The sequence below is a fragment of the Heterocephalus glaber genome, unplaced genomic scaffold (assembly GCF_053883595.1).
Source record: "Heterocephalus glaber isolate CG9 unplaced genomic scaffold, H.glaber_assembly_v1.0 deba00001550, whole genome shotgun sequence".
Taxonomy (NCBI): Eukaryota; Metazoa; Chordata; class Mammalia; order Rodentia; family Bathyergidae; genus Heterocephalus; species Heterocephalus glaber.
The window spans coordinates 9,546,689-9,574,556 of NW_028258343.1; the positions used below are offsets into that span (position 1 = coordinate 9,546,689).

The 27,868-nt window shown below is 44.4% G+C and overlaps 1 non-coding gene and 1 pseudogene across 1 annotated transcript; both read left to right on the forward strand.

Moving 5' to 3' along the window:
* Positions 1–15,954: 15,954 nt before the first annotated feature.
* Positions 15,955–16,037, forward strand: Trnal-uaa (transfer RNA leucine (anticodon UAA)). Its single transcript has one exon. It is a non-coding gene; the product is annotated as a tRNA-Leu (tRNA).
* Positions 16,038–20,713: 4,676 nt separating this feature from the next.
* Positions 20,714–23,617, forward strand: LOC147824233 (ribosome biogenesis protein BRX1 homolog pseudogene; annotated as a pseudogene).
* The last annotated feature ends 4,251 nt before the right edge of the window (positions 23,618–27,868 follow it).

Below are 27,868 nucleotides of genomic sequence, written 5' to 3' on the forward strand. Positions count from 1 at the left end.
CTTCTGAGTTTTGGTGTTGGTTTGCTTATTTTGCATTTATCTTGCTCCAGTGTGCATGTCCATAGTTAAGTTTAGGTCAAGACTTTATTTTTAACAACCTTGCCTTGGTTATGTTAGTAACGACAGGTGTTGAAGGCTGAAAATATATACAGACCTAGAGATAATAAAATTATGTTCTTGGAAATAGTTTTTTTAAACTGAATACTATTCTTTTCACACATTAAGATGGAGAAATGCTAAATGAAGTAACCTTATTTTTCAAGTAAGCTTAATTATAACATTGTAAATATCCCGTTTATGCATTTGTATCTCGCCCATTTCATTTGTGTTCAGTTTACTTTTTTAACTATTGTTAAAACTTTTTCTACGTAGGTACTTTGAGGCTACAACATCTGGGTGGAATTCTGACCAAAGCGGAAAAAATGATAAACTCAAGGAATTCATATAAGGGTGTCTTACTTTCTCCTCCTAGCTCCAATAGCTAAGCAAAATCATCACATTTTAGAGCTCTGATTTGATTTGCAAACCTTGTGATGGCCTAAGCCGAATTTGTCATGCTTCCCATCTTTCTCCTGAGCCAACTCTTAGCTCTTTCTACCCCACACTTAATGCGTGAGTAATTTTTAGTCATATCTCTCAGGACCTCCAGAAGGTGGAATTTTCAGAAGAGGAGAAAGAGGAGTCCGTAACCTCGTGGAGGTTCACTGCCGGACCTACTTGTAACCAGGAGAATCTGGCTCTGTACTTAGTTTTAATTTCATGGTTCAACATGAGAATTGTGGAAAATGTGTCCTACTGTGCTCTCCTCAGTTTTTTTCCTATTTTCTCTCTCAGCTGACCCAAGGAACATATTTCCCTTTTGACTTAATTCCTTTTCCCTAAGTGAGGGGATAAAATCTCCTTGCACCTCCACTGCCAGTTTTCATTGTAGATAAGAGATACTGCAAATGAACACTGTCAGCTGCTTTCTGCAAGAAGTAATAGTTCATAAACTTGACTAAACCCTAAAACATTTTCTTTGCTGCACACCATCATAAAAGTAAATGAGTTTCAGGTTCTGTGTATTTTAATTCCTCATTTTACCTTAGAGAATCAGAGACTGCACTTTGCTAAGAGAAGGAGTGGACTGTTGTCTTTGGAAAAGCATAACTTTTCTTCCTGTTGTCGTAACCACCTGAACTGGCATAGTGGCTAAGGGTACAGATTCTCAACTCCAGCCCTGAGGCATGAGTCCTGCTCTGCTGCCTACTAGCTGTATGAAGTGGGTGCATTACTTAAGCCTCAGTTTCCTCATCTGTATAATGGGGACAATAGGACCTACCTTATGGCCTTGTTGTCAGGAGTGAATGACTCTAAATGTAAAAGCATAGAAAAGGTACCTGTTACTACTAAGCGCTATGTTCACTGTTGCTGCTACAGAACTTTTTTTTCACCAGAAACTCATGTAAGTTAATAGGTGTTAAGTTTGGAGGGAAATAATTTATTCTTCAGTAAATATCCTTTAATAAAATGGAAAAAGAAAACAAGATTCTATCTTCTCTGAGATTAGGGCCTTTTTCCCCTATAGTGATAAAATCGTTTTCACAGTGGTGTTTCAATTCCTTTGCATAACCAAACATGATTTGAAGAAGTATCTTCCACCACAGACATGTAGCAGAAGGGAGCTGTTGTGTTCTGCTTAATTTTAGCAAGTGCTCTCTCCTGATTCCCCCCAGGATGTGAGTCAGAAAGTGCTAGATGGAGCCCTGGGAAGTTATGGAGCCTGGATCCTAGACCCAGGGGAAGACATCACCTGGCCCACATCCTGCCTTGTGCCCAAGCCCACCTGGCTCTGACTGCCATGCCAGGCAGCCAATGAAATGCCAGCTTTTTCCAGGCTCACGGAGAAATGCTGAGGGTTGGCTTTCCCTGACCCTGTGACACTCACTTGCAAACTCTGAAAGGTGACTGGGCAAGAGGAAGACCATGTGGCAATTCTGTAAATATCATACACTAAGATCTTTTTTTGGGGGGGGGGGTACCGGGGATCGAACTCAGGTCCTTGCGCTTTCGAGGCAGGCAATGGAACCACTGAGCTAAATCCCTGGCCCAGCTAAGATCATTTATTGTGTGAAATGAGAGAACCAATTACAAAGAACAATGGATCCTTAACAGCAGAAGGTGAAGACCTTTAAAACTACTTTAACACTTACAGTGACTGCTTACAACCAGCCAGATGCCCAACCTGACAGTGATGGCAAAGCCAGGTTATAGGTGGTGACAACTCCAGAAATGTCATAAATAGGAAAGGTGCTCATCTAACATGTTGGTGACCAAGATACTAGAATATTTGAAAAACTGATCATTAAAAAATTTGAATTGTGACATCATAGAAGTAATTTTATGGCCTTTGAAGACAATAACTTGGAAAAATAGTAGTATTCTTTTCCCAGCAATTCATTTATATTTATTTTAAAAATAACACCTGTACTTTACGGTTAAATGTCATGTGAAAATATTTTTTAAACTGTACCATATATAGTTAATAGTTTGAAAGGAATCTACTGAAGATTGTGTGTATCTAATAAAATAAGGAAACAATAGTCTTGGGTTTTAGGTATAAGTCTTCCCATTCTATTTTCTCCCATCAGACATATTTTCCATTGTTTTCTTTGAAATATGCAAAGTATCTACAACTGCAGCATGCACTTCATTCATTTGTAATCAAGATTTGAAATATCCAATTGTCACCAGAGTGACAGTTGACTTGCTTCTGATAGCAGAACTGAAAAGTCATTGTGATTGATATAATGTGAATGAATAGGATCTAGAATGTAACTTCATCATCACATAAATGCTGAGTGTCTTTATTACCATGTTGAAAGAATGGACAAGTGTTCTGATGCACTAGAAGCTTTTGTTGCAAAGGTTTTATGTTTAGCGGTATGAGAAAGGTTTTCCGACCTGGCTTTCTGAATGAGATTACAGAGGATGCTTTAAAACTAGCAATATCCTACACTATGGAAAGTGAGAAACAAGTTTCCGGTATTGCCATTTTTTAATGCTTAATGCTTATATTAAAGTGTATTTTCCATCCTGTTTTAATTTTAAGCATCTGTCCAAGCCACTCCCTGAACATCTTCTATTTTTCTGATACCTCAACGTTTTCATGGTCTACAGCCAACTGCTGAGACGTCCATTACTCTGCATCCTCCTAGCATCTAACAATATCTGATACAGGTAAAAACAATAGGGCAGGTCCAGCTGGGTGTGGCTCAGGGGCTGAGTGCCTGCCTAGCACCTCAAAAAATAAAAAATATCAGAACACGCAAAATTACATAAAGGGACCCGGAAGGAAGCTCCCCTGCCACCATCCCAAGCTCCTAGGGCAGAGAAGCTGAGCTGGTCCCAGCACCCGGAAGGAAGCTCCCCTGCCACCATCCCAAGCCGCTCAGGTGCCAGAAGCACCCCCCGCCCCCGGAAATGAGAAGACACGTGAACAAGTCTCAAAAACAGACTTCTGGATCACCTACAGCAACCCCAAAGGGAAACGAGATGGAACAATCTGATACTCAACCACCTGGACTCTCTGAACTGGCAACAAAAGAGGATCTGGGGAAAATGAAATCAGAAATAATTACTCAGATAACAGCAAAGATTTTGCTCATGGTGCAAGACATGATTAATAAATCTAGAGAGGACACAGATAAAAAAAATAGAGGATCTGAGGAACATGATGGAATCCCAACATACGAAACAAATGGAATCCATAAAACAGATGCAAACAGATTTCCAGGAGATTAAAAACTCCATCGAAAGTCTGCGCAGCAGAATGAACCAATGTGAGGATAGAATTTCAGATATACAAGAAAAGATTGCAATTAGTGACCAGCAAAATTACATAAAGGGGTGATTGAACAATACAATGAATGTTTAATTGCAGTAAAATACACAGAATCATTAATCCTCCTCAAAATACCCTCCCTCACTTGGAGCACACTTATCCCATTATTCTTGCCACTTTCTGAAGCAAGTCTGAAAGTCTTTTTTTGTGAGTGTCTTTAGGAGGTGTGACAAAAAAAAAAAATACAGTGAATGCTACCGCTGAGTGCCATTCAATGGAAAGGGAAGCTTGTAAAAGCATTACAGTGTGTTCACATCCACCTTGTCCCCTGGACCTGGCACCAGGCAACTTCTAGCTCTTCTCCAAAGTCAAAATAACATGTGTGTTTCCTTTCAGGATGGCAGGGCTGCCTGAGAGCTGCAGCCCAGGTGTGGCAAGAGGATGGCAGTCTGTATCCCTACCTGAGGAAAAGATCCAAATTCAAAATTTAAAGTATAATTTCTACAGGATGCGGATCACTTTTACAGCATTGTAAAGCTGAAAAATAAAAAATTGAACCACAGTAAGTCAGAATCATCTGTACTCATTCAACAAGACCTCCTCATCCCCATAATTTCCAGCAACCACCATTCTCCTTTCTCTCAGTGGGAATTTGACTATTCTTTGTAGAAGTGGAAATTGTACACTACTTGTTTTTTTGTGTCTGACTTGTTTCATTCAGTAAAATGTCCTCAGGGCTGATCCATGCTGTAGCATGCAGCTGAATTCCCTCCCTTTCTAAGGCTGAAGAATATTGCATTGTGTATATATTCACCACATTTTGTTTGCCCTTTTACCCATTAATGGACATTTGCGTTACTTGGACCCTGTGGCTATTGGGAATAACTTAGAGCTCTGGGTCAGCTGCCTCTTGTTGGGATAAAACCCTGGCTCCTTCGAGAGGTTGTCAAAGGCCCTGCAGGATTCAGGTCCTGTATACTTTCAGCCTCATCCTGCCCTTTTCATGGCAGGCTCCTCTTGTTCAGCTCCAGACTTTCCGGAGGGTTGTTTCCCTCCCAGACCACTTCTCTTCACTGGACCCCTGTGCTTGTGGTGGTCTCTTGAAAAGCAGACTCCAGGAAGGGATTCAGTGGGCAGCAATTTTATTAAGGGAAATGGTGGTGAGAGAAAATGGAGACGAGAATGGGTTGAAAGCACTGTTCCACTCCAAGGCAGGCCTGCCCCAATAAGAGGAGAGAGGAGGAAGGCACAGCAGAAGTGACCCAGACTTCCTGGAAAGTCTTTGAGTGACCATCACAGGCAGCCACCTCCTGGAAGACAAGAGGATTTCAGAGCATGCCACCACCCCACACACACACACTCAGTTCTGCTGTGGTAGAAGGAGCTCCATGAGGTGGCTTCCTATGGCTGGTGTTGTCTCTCCTCATCTTCATAATGTTTTGGCTCAATTTCAGAGATTTCTGTCCAGTCAGTGGGCTCCATTGCTTTTGGGCCCATGGTATGGTAGAAACATCATGGCGGAAGGGCATTGAGGAGGAAAGTCACTGACCTTATGACAACCAAGAAGCAGGGAGGGTTTAAAGAACCAGAGAAAGACAGGGGGGCCAAGGACAAGAATACACCCTTCAAGGTCACATCCCCAGGGTCCTACTTCCTCCAACCTGGCCCTGCCTCCTAACAGCACATTCAGCTATGAACTCCTAGGTGGGTTGAGTGAGGTTGAGCCCTCAATTCATGAGTCTTGGGGAATACTGTATATTGAAATTGTAACAACAACCAGCAGCTTCTTGTTTGTTTTGGGGTCTTAGCAGTTTATGTAGCATCTTTTATATAATACGCTTTTTGACATTTGTATTCTCAATATAGAGATAAACACTTGGACTTTGTCTTCTTCTGAGTGGTATTTGTATACCTTTGCGAAGGTGTGTTTTTACAACACCAAGCACAATATGGACACTGCCCCCCTTCCAGTGGAAGATCTGTGTTGTGATGCAGGGCCCAGCAGGGGAGGTAGTTAGTGTCCTGGGTGGCACCCAGGGTGGGACTTGGTGAGGATAAGGACAGGGGATTAGAGACAGCTCCTGGGGGGAGGCAGACTTAGACCGTTTTCTGTTGCCATAACAGAATACCTGAGACTGGGTCACTGATAAAGGAAACAGATTTATTTAGCTCAGGGCTTTGAAAGCTGGAAGTCCACCATCATCGCTGTCATCTGAGTGGGTTCAGATGAGGGTCTGGCACTCTTCCCTGGCAGGAAAATGGAAGGGAAGTGCTCGTGAGCAGAGAGTGAGGGGACAGAGGGGGCCGTGTGCTTTCTAACAACCCGTTCTCAATATCTAATCCAGCCCTGAGAGAGAACCAACTCCTGCAAGAAAGGAATGAATCTAAGATGGTGCCATCCCATGACCCACGCTCCTCCTAACACTGCCTGGGCTCCACGCCTCGAGTGGGTCCTGTTGGGAACAGACAAATTCAAACCAGAACAGAGGGGCCAGGAGGACGGGGTAGGGGTGGGGCTGAGAGGGCTGAGCAGAGAGAGTGAAAGCCTGAGGCCGCAGCACTGAAGCCGCAGCCCTGGGAGCAAACAGAAGCTGGGAGTAGATGCTGGGAGGTAGAAGCCGGCAGAAACATCTCAGGAAAGGGACAGATGCAGATTGGATGAAAGAAAGTTGGAAAACTTAGTTTGCTCTGGAAGCAATTTTTCCCATTCGATTCCTCCAATGATATAAAAATAAGATTAACTTTTTAAAAAAGATTTGGGGTGCTAGGAACATAGCTCAGGGATAGAGTGCATACTTAGCAGGTGCAAGGTCCCGGGGACAAAAGAATAAATTTGAGGAAAATGTGTGTGCTCCGGTGTGAGCAGGACACAGTCCTCTCTGGCTGGCAAAGTACGTAGCTACCCGCGCCTCTTCCTAAGCGGCTGAGTCAGAAGGACAGCTTTGGGCTTAGTACTACAATGCCCTGGATCATAAACTGGTGTGTGTGACAGTGGCCTGAGATGCCACAGCCCATGCCTAAGTATGTCAGGGCACCCCAGCCACCTCCCCCCAGGCAGACCCCTTAGAAATCCATAATGCTAGCAGGATGTGGAGGTGCACACCTGTAATCCAGGCACTCTGGGAGGCGGAGGCAGGAGGAGCCTCAGTTTGGGCCAGCTTGGGTAATTTAGTGATTTAGCAAGACCTTGCCTCAAAATTTTAAAAATAACAAAGCCTGGAGATATAGCTTAGTGTGAAGGCCTTGAGTTCCATCTTGAATACTGCAAGAAGAAAAAAGGAGAGGGAGGAGGAGGAGGAGGAGGAGGAGGAGGAGGAAGAGGAGGAGGAGGAGGAGGAGGAAATCCACGTGCTTATTGAGCATGAAGTGTTGCCTGTGTGTTGTGTGGGAAGGAGCTGACAGCCATTCCCTCCCTGCGGGACCTGGGAGAGAAAGGAGGATGTGACCTGCCCTGAAGTCCTCCTGTGACCCCACAGGTAGGGCCAAGGCACCTCTCCACAGGCGGGGTGCAGCTCCTTCAACACCTGGGTTCACCCAAATCCAACAGAGGCTCTCCAGGGAGAGAGAGCAAGTCCAAGCAATGGCAGCCCTAGATAAGAAGAAATTCTCTACCCTGCACCCAACAAGGACAGGACTTCCGCTTGCCCCAGGAATGTTTGGGGAATTCATTCTTTTGCCTTGCCCTTTAGTTTACCCTGAGCTGATGCACCGGGAAAGGCGGGACAGATGAGGTAATGTGGTCTCTTCCTAGCCTCCTCCACACCTTGTAATCTGGTTTATGGGAGAAACCTGTCAAACAAGAAAGGCTGGCTGGTGGTAAGATGTTAGAACATGCATTTAAGTGGAGAAAGTAAACAGTCTTCTCATGCTGCTACCCATCCTGAGGTGGCAGCAGGACTCTCTGCACTGGCCTTTGTCAACAGACACTGCTCATTTAACGACCAACTTCCGGTCCTATGACCAGGTCTTTAAGTGAATTGGTCACCGAGATGGGAATTGCATATAGTATGTACATTACCATATTCAGAACAAAGTAACGGACAAAGGAAACTCCAACTTGATGAGGTTACTTTTATTTGCATAACTCTTACATGTTATCATGTAATGTATAACAGAACATAAAACTACAGTCCTGTACTTTACAGTGCAATCAGCACAAATTACAGTACTGTATAAAAAGGTGTGCTGTACAAAAAAAGACACTGAGGCTCCATAAAGAAGATGTACACACCTGTAAAAACAAAAGACAGCTCATAAGACCACAGGTCGTAAGTCTGAATAGCACGCCCTGGTCATAAGGTGGAAAACTCATTATACAGGTAGGTCGTTAAAGGAGAAACATCTACATTTGAAGTAATTGCAACAAGTTATTGTTTTCAAAAGAAACCAGAGCCTCAGTCGAAAAGGAGACCTACCTTCTCACCTCGATGGGTTTCAGTTACTAAGGTTACAAATTGACTAACACCAGGCATGCCTGGGATTATATCCTCTGGAGGCTGAAGCAGGAGGATTGCAAATTCAACTTTAGCCCGGGCAATTTAGCAATTAAGTGAGACCTTGTCTCAAATTTTAATAAATATGGCTGGAGATGTAGCTCATTGGCAAGGCCCTGGCTTTAATCCCAGTACTGTAAAGAAACAAATAAAAATAAAATAAAATAAATTTTTAAAAAGAAACAAATAAAAATAAAAAAATACTAGCAAGTGATGCATATCTGTAATGTCAGCAGGATTGTGAGTTTGAGGCCAGCCTGGGCAATTCATCACAATCCTGTCTCAAAACATGCTAATGCACAGCTGTAATCCCACTATTCTAGAGGCTGAGGCAGGTAAGTTTGAGGCCAGCCTGGGCAATTCAGCAAAACTCTGTCTCAAAATAAAAATAAAGATAAACAAAGAAAATACATAAAAAGTGGGAACATGGGGCTGGGGATGTAGCTCAGTGATCCCCAGGTTCAATTCTCAGTATTGGGGGGTGGGGTGGGGGGCTGGTAGAAGGCTCTGAAGGAGGGAAACCTTTCCTTTCTAGATGGACAAAAAAGACTTAAAATACACTCTTGGGGAGCAGAATAAATAGTCCAGTGGTATGATTGAGTTTTAATTATAAAATAAATGTAGGGAAGGAAGCCTTTATATTCATTTGCATATTAATCTATTTTCATTTTACTCGGTTTATAAAAGATAAAGGGGTACTCATTTTCAGTCTGATAAAATACACATACCATTCTTCTTTGTATTCTTATTGTATTACCCTATAATAGACAGACTGAGAGAATGGCAATATTAATTTCACTGAGTCCATTGTTTCTTTCCTTCGTCTGTTTTTGAATCAGGATCTTGCTATGTAGTCCAGGCTGGCCCTGTACTTGTGGAGCTCCTCCTTCCTCAGCCTCCCAAGTGGTGGGATTACAGGCGTGTGGCGCCACGCCTGGCAGAAGAAAAATTTAAAAACATATATATATTTCTTTTTTCATTTTCAAAACTGTCACAGAGGGGCTGGGCCGCGCCGGGCGCGAGGGTAACAGAAGAGCTCCGATAGCAGGGCCTGGCGCCCGTGCCCGCCCTGGGGCCCTGCCAGTGGCGTCTTGTCCCCTGTCCCTGTCCCCTGTCGCCCTGAGGCGACACTGACTGAAATGCAGAGCATGACCAGTTACGTCCTGGGTAGCTGGGAGATGGGAGCCATAGAGCAATACAAAGCCTCTCTCTCCCCTGCCCCAGGTCCCTCACATCTCCGTAAGGCGTCTCTCAGAGGGGATCCAGAACTGCGTGAAAGCATCTTGCTACAAACAGCATTGGCTGACTTCACAGGGGCTCACCCACTAACTCTGTTCTTCGGAATCCAGAAAAACAGCACCTTTACGTATCTAAATGTACAAGAAAAGCATTTGGCAGTTCCCTGTGTAAGCCGACAGAGGGGGCTGGAAAAATAGAATCAAGTCTGAAATGTTTTTAATTGACTCCTCTAGTGTTATGGATGTAGGCCGGTACTGTATCAAACCTATGTGAATGGAAAATATCTTTACCTGCTTTTTGATACCTGGTACAACCAGGCTTTATTAGGCACTTTTCTTTTCTTTTCTTTTTTTTTGTTACCAGGGATCAAACTCCAGACCTTATACTTGCACAGCAGGTGATGAAACCACTGAACTAAATCCCTGGCCCCCTTATTAGGTACTTTTAATGATGCAACTCTAGAATATTTTTGGTTCAGATGATGGTTAAGAAGCTAATTTTTAAAATGGTGCTGGATACCATAACAGTAACACATTTTTGTGTTGTTTTTAATTTTCTTTTCCTTTTTAAATAATTTTGTTCAGATGACTTCAGAACCTGGAAATTTTATATTTTTACAATATTTAAAATTTCAATATAATATATATATTGGGGGGGGCTTTAGCTGTGCTGTCAACTTTGGAAAAAACATGCCAGCTTAACATGTTGAGATGGTATAGTACATAAATTACTATTGATCTAGAAACAAACTGAATTTTTTTCCATTTGTACAGGGGCAATCCACTGTATTAAATATGTAAGGTCTTACCTATATGGGTTTGACTACAGACACTAATAAAGTATTCTCTAAATAATAATCCTGAGTTTCTAATCCAGGAAACAAGCCCTGACATGTACCAAATATAGTGACTAAGGATGCACTATGCTGTAGGAAATGTTATCATCCAAAGATTTGATTTCTGCCTTTCAAGAATTCTAAGGCTAGGCCAGGCATGGTGGTGCACACCTGTGATCCTAGCACTGGGGAGGGTGAGCCAGGAGCTGTGCCAGGAGTTCAAGGCCAGCCCAGACTACATAATAAACTCAAGACCACCCTGAACTACATAGCGAGATCCTGTCTCAAAAATCTGAACAACAGCAACAACAAAAGAATTATAAGGCTTATTCAGTCCAAGTCACTTGCTATGGAGGATAACAGTTCTTAGTGTGGTCAAAGTTAGGACTGAAAGTCTGTCAAGGAGGAATCCGAGAGAAGTCTCCTCGATGATCCAAAGGGTTGAATACAGGAGTTTTGCCATTCTTCTAGACAGAAATGGGCAATTTGAGTATTTACATTTGTATTTTTCAAATTTTTGTTAGCACATCTGTAGACATTATCACCTACTCAAGAAGACTAGAGGGCATGCAATCATTTACTGGGCTTATAGAGTCCTGAGAGATTGTTACTGGTTATCCTGAAATTCCCACAGAACACAGGGCTTCCAGACTCAGCTGTAAACGCAAACTCTCTTTGTCACTCACTAACCTGACACGTCCGGGTGTTAGCACATTGTCAGCTGCAGTCTTGATCTCATCTAGCCCCAGCCACCATCACAGTATGAGAAGCTCAGCTCCAAGAATTACGTTGTCAGTTGATCCCATCCAAGGGTAGAAGAAACAGGAAAGGGAGGGATAGCAACAAAGTCTTTTCTCTCCCCAAGGCTCTGATTTTAACACAGGGAGAATTTTCCTCAGGAACCCCAGCCGAACTTCCTGAATGTTTCATTGGCCATAACCGGACCAAGTGCTACTCTGTGTCCCTCCCCTCACCACCTCCATGTTGACCAAAGAGGGGAGATGATGACAATTACTGGTATAGACTAATGATAATTACTGGAGATGGGGACGTGTGTCTACCTTCCCTGACATCAAGAGTTCTCTGGCCACTGCTGGCTGAAGTGAGAATTCCTTTGGCAAGGAGAAAGGGGAAGAACTGTTGGATAAGCAACTAACACCGACTGCCACAGGGGCTGACCCCACACCAGGCACCGGGGTAGATGCCTTCCCTGCAACATTTCACTCAATTCTTACGTTTCTCTGACATGGCTATTACTATTCCCCTGAAACACAGAACATGAAACAAACCAGAGCGAAAGCGGTTAAGTAAATGTCCTACCCAGCTGGAAAAAAATTAGAATTTGAATAAGTCAATTGATTGGACAGTTTAAACAATCCCTTTTTGTTATTATTATAGGCAGCTAAGTTAGATAAAAATTAATAATACAGTCAGAGAGGGACTGGGCTCTCAGGGAAGTCAGTGAAAGGTGGCGACATCAGAATTGTGGCTGGAGGCCATCTGGAGAAGGCCAGGCCTCCAGATTAAAGTCACAAGGGCAATGCTGCCCTAGGGCATGAGTGGCAATTTGAGTTATCCTGGAGGTGGTACCACCCTTTTGGGATTTCCCATAGAAATAGGCCATTACTGAATCTCTCATGAGGGGAGAACCATTCTCTTCCCCCCAAGACTAGGACTACTAAAAGTAAGACGAGTGACAAGACTGAGGCTATAGATTACTGAATTCCACAGATTTCCACCTCCCAAAATACATAAAAGATCCCCAGTTCCCAAATGTGTGTGCCTCATTCCTTGGAACAGTGCAACCTACATCTCAATAAATCTTCCCCACTCAACCTCCACTGTTCCTCGGAATTCATTCTTCAATTTCAGGGAACACAAACTCAACACATTGGACATCTAGCAGGTTAAGTGCTGTATTTCTCCTATATCATTACATACTGCTTCTTGTTTTAACTATGGTTCAGAAAAATTATTACTACCATAATGGCACAGTTATGGACAAAAGACTAATTTACATTCTCCTTATGATATTGGGTATGTATATACCAGGTTTTGTAAAAGTTGGAATAAAATGTAAATTCTATACATAGTTAAATAGAATATTCTGTCATCAAGGACCTATTTCTTGGTGGCACGTAACTGTAGTCCAAGCACTTGGGAGGCTGAGACAGGAGGAACACAAGTTGGGGCTCAGCCTGTGCAGCTTAGTGCCTTAGTGAGTAATCTCAAAAATAAAATATAAAAGGGCTAGAGATGTATTTCAGTGCAAATGCATGCTCTGAGTTCAATCTCCAGAACTGAAAAAACCCCTATATTTCTAAAGATATTATATACTTTAATTTTTCTTATAATAAACAAGGACACACAAAGCGAGAACATTTCTAATGTCTACTTTGAAACCTTCCTAGTTTTGTACCCTCATATTTCTAAGAGTAACTTATAGTTTATCATTACCTTTACAACTTTATGTGTTGTGGGCAGACAGAATTTAGGGGGGAATTTGAGGGTGTTAGGCAGAGAAAAGTAAGTATTGGAAAAACTAAAAGACTGGCAGAAAACGGTTCCCTATCATCAAGGGACAGAGGAGCACAATTTAGTGTGACAGATTAATGGAGAAGATTAGAGAGGTTATAGAAGAACATTCGTATTCATCTACATTGCTTAAACTTCATACACTTTTACATGCTGAATCTGTTTTAGAAAAGATGGTTCATTCTGCAAAGATACAACAATCACAAAGCCAAGGACTTTTCCTGAAAGTTGCTTGCAACAGCAGCTGTCCTCTTCCAAAGGGAATGATCCAAGGGACAGCAGCCAAGATGGCCTCGGCAGGGCCAGTCCATGTACAAACTTGCACACATCATCTCCCTTTTACTACGTTCTTTAGAACCAACCGCTACTCATGGGGTGAGGAATTAGCCTCCCCCTGTTGAAGAGAGCAGTAAGCTTTTATGGACATATTTTCTTAAACAGCCACACAATGTGTAAAGGGTGTAACGGCTCAAATAAGCACACATACAGTGCAGTGCAATTTAAATAGCGTGACCACTTCTCTGTAAGAAGCAAGTCAGAAGCAGTTTCTGAAACGAAGTCATTTGGATGTCACAAAATCTGTCTTAACACTGACATTTACTCTGTGTCAACAGTAACACACACCAGTGCACAGTGCTTTTCATACTTTGTTTCCTCAAGAGAGTGTTGGTCATGCCTTGTGGTTTGCAGCCTCTTTTGAACATTTGTTTGCTTGTGTTGGGGGAACTGCCGCCATCTTGTTGACAGCATCCTGAGGCAGAAGCCAGAGCTTAGATCCTAACTCCCTTTGCAGCTAGGACCAGGGATGGTGACTCCTGTTCTTCCATTCGTCCACACCCACGGAAGTGTAGATCTGGAGAACAGCAGCCCCGCCCAGAATCCAGTTTCCAGTCAGGCTGACATGATGGGCTGTGACGCTGGTCTCCACCTCCGGGCTCTGCTTTCTGCTTAGGGGGCCTCTCTCTGCCTTGCCTTCCCTAATCCTTCATCACAGCACTCCCAGCTTCTCAGTCTCAGAACTTCCCTCACCTATTATTGCACTTAAGCAAGCACGCACACGAAGTCAGTGGTGCAAAACCATAATGATTTTATGATGCGCACAGACTCTGTGAATCAGAAATTGGAAACGGGAGCAGTAGGGACAACCTGACTGCCGTGTGTAGCTGGATGTTTAGCTAAAGGGTGCACTGGTGGGCTGGGGGCGGGACTCCCCTGCAGGATCCCTGGCTGGTCAACCCTAGTTACTGGTTGAGGGACAACCCTTGAACAACCATATGTGGCTACTGGGGCTCCTCCCAGGCGGAGGTTAGAATCCAAGGGCGGGCATCTCAAGGCCGTGAAGTACAGCACCTTTATGATCCAGCCCTAGAAGGCACATGACACCACTGCCATGGACCCGCGCCTCTCCGGGCTCTATGGGGAGAACCCAGCGTGTCCACCCATTAATGGGAACAGAGTCAGGCTCCGCCAGAAGGAGGGACCATGGGAAGGGAAATACTCTTGCGGTACTCTTTGGAAAACTCCAAGCTGGCGCACCCTAGATTGACATCGCCTCTCTCAGTTACCTGTAACTCAGGCCAGCTTTCGTTCCGGGCCCATCCCTGAACAGTAGTCAGGGTTGTTGAGAAAACATTTACTACATTCTGGAGGCAGCGGAAGAATTGCCCTGAGGCAATTCTAAGGGGTGCCCTAGGAGGCTGTGTGGCTCAGAACTGTCTCACACTAGAAGTTTGTTGAAAGCTACGTCTGGGATTAAACAAAATCTCCCCCCAAACAGGGTCCCCCCGAGTTGCAGAAGACCATGGAGGGCGTGGTGGAGGGACTGGTGGCAGAGCTCTGCGATGCCCCTGGAAAAACAGGCAGCCTGAGCGGGAAGCCTCTTCCCACGTGTGAGTCTGGAATTGGGTTGCCGTGGCCTAAGCTTCAAAACGAGGGTTCGCACACCTACTGTGCAGACTCGCTGAGAAAATGGAATCAGGGATGTGCGTCAAGAGCTGTTGTCGCGCCAGTGGAGGCGTGGACCGTGTGTTATCCTACAGGACGCCTCCAAGCCCAAGCCGGGCGGAGTTCAAACGCCCCATTTTCTCCCAGCTACCTGGGCAAGACCTGAGAGTTTGCGCTGGTCCTGGTTCTTGTGGGCTTCCTGGGGCCTACGGGGACCCCGCGCGCAGAAACCACGCCGAGGCCGGGCACAGGCCACCAACAGCCCCGGGACACCTCAGGATTGGGCTAGAACTCGCCGAGGCGGGCCCCCCACTCCTGTATCCGGCTGGGTCTGCAGACGCCAGAGGGGCGCAGGGGGCCAGGGCACGGCCCAGGTCTCCTCTCTCGGGCCCTGGCTCCCCGCCGCGGCACGACACCTGGGCCCTGGCTCCTGGGAGGCGTGAGCGGGACGAGCCCCGGGAGCGGATCCCGTGCAGAGGGGAGGAGAGCATCGCGGGGCAAGCGGGGCAAAGTGCACGCAGGGCCTGCGGGGCCGTGCGCGGGCGGGGAAGCCAGCGGGCAGGGCGCTGGGGGTCGCGGCGTGCCCCGAGGCCTTGACACAGATTTCCCCAGATCTTCCTTCGCGTGTGCTTTGTGCCACAGGCTGAGGAAAAAAGCGGCCCCGCAGGTGCCAAGACTCAAGGCCTTTGTTGCCGCCCCGGCAGCCCTTGAAGCGCAAAGCTCGCGACGCTCCGGGCTCCGCTCCTGCCCTACCGGCCCGGCACCGGCAGACTTCTGGCCAGGAACACGAAAGTCCGCTCGAGTGTTTGTTGGCGGCGCCCGCGCGCCTCGAAATTGAAAGCTGAACTGGCGGAGCCCGAGACCTGCCTCGCGAACCGCCCGGGCCAAAAGCGCGCGGTTCGGCTGCAGTTGCCTTCGCCACCGCCAAGGGGCCCGGGACAGGCGCGGGCGGCGGGAAGCCGAAGGAGAGCAAGGAGCCGTCCAGCCCGGGCAGGGGAGGCTGGGCGAGGCCCGGGGTTCCTCCGGGAGGGAGCGGAGGAGGCGTCTGCCTTGTAGGAAACGTTGTAAGGGAGGTGTGCGGCTGTACCAGGATGGCCGAGTGGTTAAGGCGTTGGACTTAAGATCCAATGGACATATGTCCGCGTGGGTTCGAACCCCACTCCTGGTAGTTGCGTTTTCTTACCCGTAAAAGCCAGTACTTCGCTGTTTTTAAACAAGTTCAAACCTCACCGAGCACAACGTGCTCGGAAGAACGAGAATCCTTTTCTTTTTCTGGCGGAGACGAGCGCTGCCCATGCAGTGCCAGGCCTTTCACCGGGAAGGGCCGGGCGGGCGGCGGGTCCAGCTTTTCGGGCTGCCCCTTGCGGAACGGGAGGCGGCCGGGGTAGGGAGGGGAGGCTCGAGCTCACCCGGTTCGCGGGGCCAGGCATGCACGGGACGGGCGAGGCTGGCTCTCTCTGGGGCTGCACGCTGGCCTCCGGGAGCCGCTTTGCTTGCAGGCTCGGAGTTGTCAAATACTGACAGCCTGGCCCCCCCTCCCCCCCTCTCTGTCTCTCTCTGTCTCTGTCTCTGTCTCTGTCTCTGTCTCTCTCTCTCTCTCTCTCTCTCTCTCTCTCTCTCTCTCTCTCTCTCTCTCTCTCTCTCTCTCTGTCTCTCTCTCTGCAAAGAACCCCTCGCCCCTTGAATCGTTTGGAAGACAAGAATTACATGCCCCACAGGGCCCTTAAAATTAGGAAATTCACCTGGATGATTTACGACCTACAGTCCAGGACCCCTTCAGTCCCTCATTGCGGGGGTCATATTCTTCACAGCCAGAATCTCCCGTTGGAATGCATTGTATTTACTGCTCGTCCCCTTAGACTTCTCCGGTAAGGATCCCAGCCTCGGTCTCTTTCAGGACCTTGAACTTCTGAAGTTTCTAAGGGTGGACAGAGGCTTGGTCTGTCTGTCCGTGCCCGAGGGGTGGGCGCGCTGCAGGAAATATTTTTTTGGGGGGTGGGAGGTGTTGCTTTATTCAGTTAGAATAATTTAATCGATTAGCCCGAGCTTGGTCTCGCCTTAAAAACCCAGCGGTTATTATTATTATTATTTTTATTGAAAAGCAGACCTATTATATTAGACTCCATGAAAATTCTTAAAATAAAAATTTTGAAGCTAAATTTGATCCTTTGTAGGTATGCCATCACTAAGCTTATAATGACTAATAATTATTTTACAACAAAAAGTTATTATTTTGAATTATAAATTAAAAGAGGTAATGGGTTTATGAACATTCTGTGGGCTTGAGCAAGTTGTAAGTTAACTTAAAATTGTTTATTTTTCACTGGACTTTTTACACACAACTCCAGGGAAAAACTGTTGCCGGTACATTTGAACAGTGACACCTACTGGTGAATTTGAGGCAAATTAATTTGTCAAATATTGCTTTTTTCTGAGAAAATTCTGATGTTCCACAGTTATTGTATGTAGAAGCAGGTCGAGGGTATAACTACCCAGCCCAATCAGATGACTTTTTTCCTCGCAATTGTTGATGATAAATCTGCCATCAAAAAGAATCCCAGGTTGCTGATATAATTTGTAAGAGCCATTGTTTTAATTGTATGAATCGAACATTTATCTCTCTGCATCATCTTTGCTTCAACTTAAGATTTTTTTCGAACTCTGAACCTGGCCATGAAGTTGAAAGGAAATGGGTATCCAGATGACCCCTCAGTTAAAACATAGAAATCGTGCTCAGTTTGAGAAATCCGGAACAAGAAGCTCAGTAGTGTGCTGGAACTTGGAGGCTTTAATTAATTTCCTTTGATTTTCATTTCAACTTTAAATACAGTTCTACTTAGTCCATGACCAGTGACCAAATGGAATACATGCCATGTACCTCACCCAGTTGCTAACTCGATCAAATGGAATAAAGTCAATCTGTTCCATTTCAAAGATGCCATGTAAGAAATTAAGAGTATAGAGCTAGGTGTGATGGTATGAGCCTGTAATCGCAGCACTCTGGGAGACTGAGGCAGGAGGACCAAAAGTTCAAGCGCTGCTACAGTGGACTTAAGAGAATCAAGATTCAGAAGTCCAACGAGGCAAACCCTCAAATAGTTTTGGAGTCATCTCTCTCTGGGTAGGGTACACCGTATCCTTGTGCAATTCAAACCTCAAATTCATCTTTGGGTGTAGGTTGCATTTTTAGCTGTTTCATTCATTGCTATTGTGTGGTCAGGGTAGCAGTTGCTGGAAGAGGTAACTTTTAAAATTGCAGTGAAAAGATAAATTATTAAGAAGAGTGGTGAATATTCACCTCCATTCCACAATCTCCTTTGTATATGAGCACAAGAGGATGTGTTTGTGACAGGTCTAGCGTAGGTCCCATGAGGCAACACAAACTGTGATCAGGAATCTGCCACCCGTGACCGTCACACTAAGCTACATCCTCAGCCTTTTTAAAATTTTGAGACAGAGTCTAAATGGGTAAATTGCCCAGGCTGGGTTTGAACTTGGGACCCTGCTGCCTTCACCTCCCAAAGCACTGAGGTTACAGATGTGCACCACAATGTGGGCGTTAATTCTAGTTGTATCTCTTATAGACTGTGTGACTTTGGATGTGCTATTTAGCATCTTTGGATCTCCATCTTCTCTCTACCAAATGGGATTGGATAGCCATGCCATGGTGATGCATTCCTGTAATCTCAGCAATTAGCCACGCTGAGGCAGGAAGATCCCAAGTTCAAGTCCTGCCTGGGCAATTTAGAGAGACCCTGTCTTTAAATAAAAAAGAAAAAATTGAAAGGGCTAGGGATGTGGCTGAGTGGTAGAGCATCTCTGGTTCAGCCCCACGGGAGTGATAGTGGTACCCATCCAACAGTTTGTTGGGAACAATTTGTTCCCATTATTGTGGGAAATAAACATGATGTTGATAAAATGCTTAGACAATGACTGACAAATATTGTGATCAATGGATTAAACAATTGTACTTTAGGGATTCTTCTAAAGCAGTGATGGCGAACCTTTTAGAGACCAAGTGCCCACACTGCAACCCAAAACCCACTTATTTATCACAAAGTGCCAACACTGCAATTAAACCTGAAGAGCCAGGTTTTAGTTTAGAAAAACCAATTGTTATCCACTATTCAGCTGCTGGGAGACCTGGCTTGCATGCCTACGTCGAGGGCTCTGAGTCCCTGTTGCAGCTCACATGCCTCAGGTTGGCCACCACTGTCCTGGAGTATGTATATGAGTGATCGAGCTCAGCTCCCAACACCACCCAGTGGCAAATGGCATTCAGAGAATTAATTCTGTGGGATGTGTATTGCATTTGCTGTAAGAATGACAGAAAAGCAAAATGAGCAAATTAACAAAAGATTGAATTTCATCTGGTTTGTTCAGTAAACCTTTTTTTTAAACTAAAAGTCTCCAACGCCAAGTTTCCAGCCTCTTTTTAAACAGAACCTTGAGTAATCGAGAGTTCTAACCTCTGACTTTTCAAATACATAGAAAGTGAACTTGCTGTTTCCCGGGGGAGTCACACCTACTGAGTCACAAATACTATACTGAGGATGTTGTTCCCATTTTTTAAACACTAGCAATCCTGACCCACCCAGGTCAGCTTTTCAAAGGCAACCTGCCTTCAATTTTTAAAATTCTACACAAGAAATTGCTGTCATTGGGAAGATGTGCAACATAACTTAATATCCTGCTTCTAAGTGCAGCAAGGGGTATCATAAAGTATAGACTGGCACTGAAGTCTTATTATTATGTCTACAATCTGTTTCTCGAGGACTTGAAGTGATGGTTCCTAATACTGTTAGTGCTTTGCAAAGAAGAATGTGGGAAAGTGTACTCTTTCAACTACAAGTAGCATGAAATTTAGAAGTGGCCTAATGAGTTAAAATGACCTTGCTATTACACTAATTGGATCCACTAGTCAGTTTCTTCAATGCTGATTTTAGTCTTCTGGGAGTAATCCTCAGACCAAAGTAAGGTGGGGATGGACTTGTGATACTCTGTGTGGAGAAGCCACCGGGTGAATCCAGGTGAAAAGCGTCCCTCCCACTGGATTGCTCTGTAATAAAAAATTATTATAGTGAAAGCCACACTGCCATTAATCCCCCTCCCTTCAAACATGCTTATCCACTGTTCTTACCACTTTCGGAAGCAGTTCTGGAAGTCCTCTTTCGTGAGTGTCTTTACAAGATGTGATTGAAGTTTGGTGAATGCTGCTGCCAAGTACTAGCTAACAAAGAGGTGTAATTTCATCCACCTTATTCACCAGACCTGGCACCTTGGAACTTCTGGCTCTTCTCCAAAGTCAAAATAACCATGAAAGGTAAACATTTTGAATTGATTCAGGACCTCAAGGTAACCACAACAGCACAACCAAAGAGGTTCAGGCAAGAGGACTTCCAGAACTGCTTCAGAAAATGGCCAGAACAAAGGAGAAGTATGTTTGAAGTGAGGGGAGTACTTCAGGGGGATGAATGGCAGCATGGCTTTTGTTGTACAGCAATAATTTTTTATTTAAATACACTATATTTTGATCACAGCTAGTGTGTGTGTGTACATGTTATCTACGTATTATCTATCTTCGTATGTGTATCTATATATGCCCCCACTTCTAACACAGCTCCGTAAAGTTCACCCCAACCTCTCCCTCCTATATTTATAACTAATCTTCTCAATGAGAAGCCTCCCTCCCACTATCCTCCATAGAGTCACTTGTTTGCACTGTACCCACTGTGCCCGCAGTGTCGGGTCACACGAGCCTCCTCATCTCCCACCTCTCTGCACCTGCCAGCCTCAGGACTGGACTGCTGGTTCTGCTCCTGCACCTGATACCAACCTGGGACCATGCCCACATCCAGGTAGCTCTGAATCCCAGTGCTCAACTTTACAGAGCTCTTTGAACAACCTTTATTTAAGCTACTGTCAGGTGACTGAGATTGTTTTGAATTTTTATCATGTCATCTGAGGCATTCGCTGGCACTCCTGGTTTTGGGCTACCCAAGCCTTATCTTGAATACAATAGAGGCAAGAAGAGGGAAGGTGGTGAGGCAAGACGTCAGCACCCGAGAGGAAGCGGCGTGGGGACTTGGCGGTTTCAGCAAAGAAGCCAAAAAGAAACAAAAAAGATGCCGAGCGTCCAGCCAAGTCATCGGCTGTGCCAGAGGAGATGGAGGAAGCAGAGAAGGACCGTATCCCAGGTCCTGTTTGCAAGGGCAAGTGGAAAAATAGAGAACGGATTCTCATCTTTTCTTCCAGAGGAATACATCTCAGAACAAGACATTTAATGCAAGACTTGAGAACATTGATGCCTCATTCTAAAGCAGATACCAAAATGGATCGTAAAGATAAATTCTTTGTGATTAATGAGGTCTGTGAAATGAAAAACTGCAATAAATGCATCTTTTTTTTTGGTCCCGGGGATTGAACTCAGGTCCTTGTGCTTGCACAGCAGGTGGCGAAACCACTGAGCTAAATCCCCGGCCAAATGCATCTATTTTGAAGTGAAGAAAAAAACAAGATCTTTATATGTGGCTTTCGAATTCACCTCATGGGCCCTCTGCCAAATTCCTTGTTCAAAATATTCATTCCCTAGCAGAACTGAAGATGACTGGAAACTGAAAGGTTCTTGGCCGATTTTGTCTTTTGACCCTGCTTTTGATGAATTGCCACATGATGCTTTGTTAAAAGAACTCTTAATTCACCTTTTTAGTACAGCACAATATCATCCCAAAAGCCAGCCATTTGTGGACCATGTATTTACTCTCACCATTCTGGATAATGGGATATGGCTTCGGAACTTTCAGGTCATAGATGAAGATGTTCAACTTGTAGAAATAGGACCTCGTTTTGTCTTAAATCTGATAAAGATTTTTCAGGGAAGTTTTGGAGGACCAACTTTATATGAAAGTCCTCACTACCAGTCACCAAACATGCATCGGCGTATCATAAGATCCATCACAGCTGCGAAATACAAAGAGAAACAGCAAGTAAAAGATGTGCACAAAGTGCGAAAGAAAGAGCCAAAGACTGTTCTTCCACACGATCCTACTGATGACGTTTTTGTTACACCAGCTGAGGAAAAACCAATAGAAATACAGTGGGTAAAACCAGAGCCAAAAGTCGACTTGAAAGCAAGGAAAAAAAGGATTTACAAAAGGCAAAGAAAATTGAAACACAAGATGAACAGCGGAAATGCAAAATGAATCAATGGATAACTAAGTTTTCCAAATATTGTATATTTATTTTGTATTCATTGTATAAACACATCTATTATCCTGGACTACTTTGTCTAATTACTGTGCCATTTGAAAGAAAAAAAATCTTAGAATCAGTGGTGTTTATCTTTTTCTAAATAAAGCACTGTATCACCAAAAAAAAAAAAAAATAGAGGCAAGACTTTCCTGCTATTAAAGGTATGCTTTCTAGATGGAATCGATACATTAATATGCACTCTTTTATGTCATTTTTCCACCGACTCCAAATTTACTTCTAATGATCATCCATTTTGTATTTGTCCATTGTGACCGCAAAAACATCTAGAGATGAGTTTCCTCATACTGTACCCAAATTCAGATGCATTATGTCTTAGTAGAATGATCCTTTATTTTAAAATATTGTCAGTTTGTCCCAAGATGTTATTAATGAACCCATGTTGGTTTCTGCTACTCATTGTTTTCTTATCAGAGAGGTCAGGTAAGAGTGTAGATCACAGGGTCGGGGATTTAGCTCAGTGGTTTCGCCACCTGCTGTACAAGCGCAAGGACCAGAGTTCGATCCCCAGTACCAAAAACAAAACAAAACAGTGCGGCTCACAGTGTAGCTAATAAGCAAAGACCTGGAATTGAACCCGGGGCGGTGTAACCCTAAAGGTTGCTCTCTCCACAGCGCCTCTGTCAGCTCACAGCCAGACCCTCCTCTGCTGGTTTTTACGTTATACCAATTTAATGAGAAAGCATCGGGCGCAAGTCTTGGCCCATGGGCATGTTCAAGGCAAGACAAGGGTTAATCTAGTAGAGCCCGAGTTAACACTGCTGCATGCCCTAAGCTGTACAGATGCTGTTCTTAACAGTTTCCTAAATCTCTAGCACCATGTTCTGTTGACTTGAAACCTAATTTGGAAAGGCAGGTGTGTGTCTCCTGTGAAGAGAGAAGCATTTGAAAGATACAACTATGAAATTAAATTATTTATACATGGTGTTATGGTCTAAATATAAAGTGTCCTCCCAGAGACTCAGGTACTGTGGGTTTGATTCCCACGGCAGTAGTGTTCGGTGGTGACAGGACCTTTCATCACGAGCCTTCTCAGCAGATTAATCCATCGGGAAGTCCAGAAACTACTGAAGAAACTGTGAGGGGGGATTTAGCTCCCCACCTCTCCTTCTCTCTGGCTGTTTTTCAAGCCTCTCTGCTTCCTGACTGCTGGGGTGAGCAGCTTTCTTCTTCCGTGCCTTTACTACCATGGCACCTCTGAGCACGGACTAAAAACTCTGAAACCTTGAGCCAAAATAAACCTTTTCTCCTTGAAGTTATATGTATGAGGTGTTTTGTCCTCTCCACAGAAAAGCTGGTAATAAGATGAGAAATACTTACTCAACTTTTTTTTTCTCTCAAAATATCAGTATTTCAAGTATTCTGGATTTCAGTACAGCTTTTTAGTTCAAGAAAGAAAGGTCTAGAAGTTTTTGTTGGCTCACTGAGGCTTGGAAGGGCCACAAAAGTCACTTAAAAAGTACCTGAGTACATACCTGATAAAGCGTCTTTACTAGTTCACTAGGAAGGAGTGAGGGAGGGAGGGGGAGAGAGAGAGAGAGAGAGAGAGAGAGAGAGAGAGAGAGAAAGGAGAGAGAAATATCTCAAGTATTATAGCTGTCCATGGGGCTGTTGTGCTGGATTTTGTAGGACGTTGGGGACAAAGATCACATTCTTGAGGTTGTGGTCGTGTCCAAGGGGTCAGTACAGTGAAACAGAGACAATTCTGAAAAAAGATCTAAGTTGACAGGCAAGGAGAAAAATCCCCAGAGAGGAGCTGGTGAATTTAGGAGGAAGGGTGGGAGTGAGTCCTAGTTGGAATCCTTAGAGATGGGCTGCACAAACACACAGAGGGGCTTCTGTGGGGAGCAAGCGGGAGCTGGCAGCCACTCAGAAAAGTCCGCCCACGCCGGCCACTCTGAGCACCCGGGGTGAGGGCTGGGGCTGCATCCATGATGGCCCAGAGCTGAGCATGCGCAGAGGCCCTTGGCAAGACCACCGCGAGCTCATTCATGTTATCCAGAAAAATACTTTGTTTTTGCACAAAATCTTCATCCCTAACAGTTTTGCTCCCAGCTTTATCAAATAAATCTAGATATTCTGTGAGGTGGTTTTTAATTGTTCAGGAAACAGCGCTACCCAGACTGCTGGTTACTCCCCCTCCCACCATCTATTCCCTGTTTCTTCTATAGAAATTGAAGCACAATACTATATAACTGGACACAGAGCTGCCAGGGATAAAGCACACGTTGTCCAGCTTCTCTCGGTTGCAAACATTCATGTGAATAAGTTCTGCCTAGTGACTTATAAATAGAAGCATCACTGGAAAGCTTCCAGGAAAACATTCTTAAAAGACTGTGTGTGTGCACTTGCAGGAATGTGGATATGATGGTTGGTATGGCACTACCACATTGCATCATGAGTCTGGAAGCCACAGGCTGAGGTAGGAGAAAAAGTGAGCCTGGACTACCAAGCTTCATGTGTCCATGAAAACAGGGACTATCCGTTACTTGGGGGTTTCTTTCACCTGTGGCCACGGCTAACCCTACCTGATATTAATACAAATTAATATAAATATTAATATTAGCTATTGACTTTTTTGGTGTTGCTTGGAATCAAATACAGGCCCTGAACATGCTCGACAAGTGCTCTACATTTAAGTAACCGGAGGAGGAAGAGACCCTTAACAGAGACTGTGAAGAAGTGGTCAGGGTTGCTGAAGAGTAAAATTTCCCAAACATCATGGATGTCTTTTGTCGACCACGTGGTGGACAGTAGTTCTTGCCACCGGGGAGACAGGAGGCGAACTGCTGGGGCTGGCAGGTCTCCCAGGTGTGAGGACCAAAGCAAGAGAGTCGCGTGATCGGGGGTAGCCGGGGCGTGCGGGGCGCAGGCGCAGTGGAGATCGGGACTGTGGCCCGCACTGCTTTGGCTCGGTCTTTTGTTCATATTCGAAGGCAGCATCCGTGCGGGTCAGCGGTGGGATGGACAGGCCTTTTCTCATTTTTGGAAGCAGGTTAATAGTGGCGTCCAAGACCAGCCTGGGTTGGAGGAAAGAAACCCATAAGCTGCCTTTCTTGGATGGTAAAAATCTAAAGACTCTTCGGTCCGGCCGGGCCCTTCTCATGGGCATCCGGGAAAGGCAGGGAGCACAGATGGATGCTGGTAGCTGAACGTTCACCCCCGGCTTGGCCAGGAGGCCTTTGACAATCTATGCTGTTTGGGTTTTGTTTTGTTTTTCTTCAGAGTGACTTTTGAGACAGGGTCTCAGTATATCATTCAGGCAGACTTTGAACTCACTAAGTAGCCCAGGCTGGCCTCAAACTTTCCTAGATCCTCCTGCCTCAGCCTTCTGAATACTAGTATTACAGGCTTGTGCCACCATGCTGGGCTTTACAACTGCTCTTTAGCACCAAGATGTGGTGCTTACCACATAGAGGGAGGCTGGGAAATGGGACAGAAGAAACTGACTTAGAAACTGCTGTGCCTTTTGGGACTAGAATCAGGACAGAAATTTAAAACTTGGAAGATTTAATGTTTTACCCTCCTGTTTATATTATCTATAATTATTTCTTTTCTTTCTTTTGCTAAAACTTGGTATATTGTGCAGTTCTTGAATCATGCCAAGATACTTTCTTCTTTTTATCTCTGTTCACAGTGCCTGTGTGATTGCTTGCTAAATATATTTGACCATTTTATTTACTTTAGAGGGAAGCACTGACACCATTACCCCGCTTCTCCACATCCAGCGCACAGATAAATCACTGTAATTATGTGTTCTCCTGGAAAGGAACCGGAGGTGTACAAGCCAGACTAATATGCAGCTCTAGCCCACCCCAGTGACACTTTGTAAGCAGTTGATGGGAACCCTGAAATAAGCTCTCTATTTCCAGTTCTCCCAATTGTACAAGATAATGGAGGTTCGTGAGATAAGTTGGGAATTTTTACTTATTTTACCAACCATGGCTAAACATTGCTGAGGATTTGTATTGAGGCCTACAGCTCAGGCCTCAGGGCTGGGGAATTCATCAGAAAGTTCAGAAACAGAATCTGGAGACAGGGCACTCAGAGACCCCTTGAAGCTAGCGTTAGGAAAGTTTTTTATTAGGTTACTTTGATTTCTTTTTAGCAGATTTGCTCCTGTCTAGCAATCTTCTTAAGGAACTTAAAGTGTAATCACAAATACTTATCCTCTTCTGTCCTTTTCATTGAAAAAAGGAAAGAAGGAATACAGGCTTGCTAGAAAGTATTTCCGATTCCAATAGGAGGTAGAAAGAAAAGTTTCTTCTGATAAATTTTTTTCCTTAAGGTGGATGGACAAAAAAATAGCCCACATAAGTACCTTGAGTTGATATTGTGGACCTGATATGCATAAAGGCAATCACTGTTTTCATTCAGGAAATGTACCAGCTTCGGATCCTAATGTTGAATAAACCTCATCCTACCACAACTCCTCAGTTGCGCTATAAAAGTACTTATTTTTCTGCAGTAGAAATGTTTTTGATTGATTGTTGGGAAAGGGCCTGGCTGGTCACAGTGGCTCATGTTTAATCCTCTCCACTCTTGCCCTTTTTATTTTGAATGCTTTCAAAATGCAATCTCCAAATTGCAATCTGTATAAGGAAATCTCACTGGAAGATATAGAAGTGTAACCCATTTTCCCATAAGCAATTTTTTTACGTGATAGAAACTAGCCATTAACAGAGGCCAAAAAAATAATTGGCAGAATTATTTTTTGTTGAAAATCAGTTTTCCAAAGCTAATTTATAGAAAAATCTGATAAATCAATTTCTCATGAATTTATAACATTTACTAGTAGGAAATTTAATAAGATTTTAAAATTTCTAATAAGAGTATGAGATTCAGTATTTGCTTTTTACCAAATATTCAACCTTTCCAAAATTTTAACATTCCCTATGGGAATCCTTCAAGTTGTACCTTCATAAAAAACATGAGGCTGTCTTAACTAAATTCTGATTGATATTAGATGGTTTTTGAATTGAAAATTAAAATATAAAGCTGATAGAGCTGTGAAAATATTTATATCAGAGCTAGTAAATGCCTGAGTAGAATTGACAAGTCTGCTAAGTTGGCTGTTTGGCAGATTTGCTTGATGCAGACTTGAAGGGTGGTTGACTGGAAAGACTGAGCCGCCTGTATAGTGTAGGGTGCACACTGCTTAAATCTATGGGTTCCATTCACAGAGACCAGGAAGTGAATGAGACACCTGGGAACTGTACATCACAGTCCAGATCATCTGAATGACCAGGAGCCTGACCCCAGCCAGCTGGCCTGTTGGGAACTAAGTAACTAGACCAGCTGTCCCAGCCTGATTGGGAGGAGCACCTGTATCCTAGGGGTCCAGGTGAACAGGCTGAAGCAGGGCCTACAAGACAATTTGTAGGGTATGTGCTATCGGCTGAATGCTGTGTTCCCCCAAATCCTAAGGCCCAATGTGATGATCCGTGGAGATGAAGCCTTCGGGAGGTGATTAGATCATGACAGTTGAGCCCTTATGATTGGGATTAGAGAGTAGGACCCTTATAAAAGAGGTCTCAGAGAGTCCCCTCACCCCTTCCACTGCCTAAGAAAACAGCTGCTTAGGAGCAAGGAGGTAAATCCTCACCAGTCACCAAATTGGCCAGCACATTGATTTTGTGCTTTCCAGCCTCCAGAACTAGGAAATATAAATATCTGTTTTTAGAAAACCAACACAGCTCTTTTTTTTTTTTTTTTTTTTTTTTTTTTTTT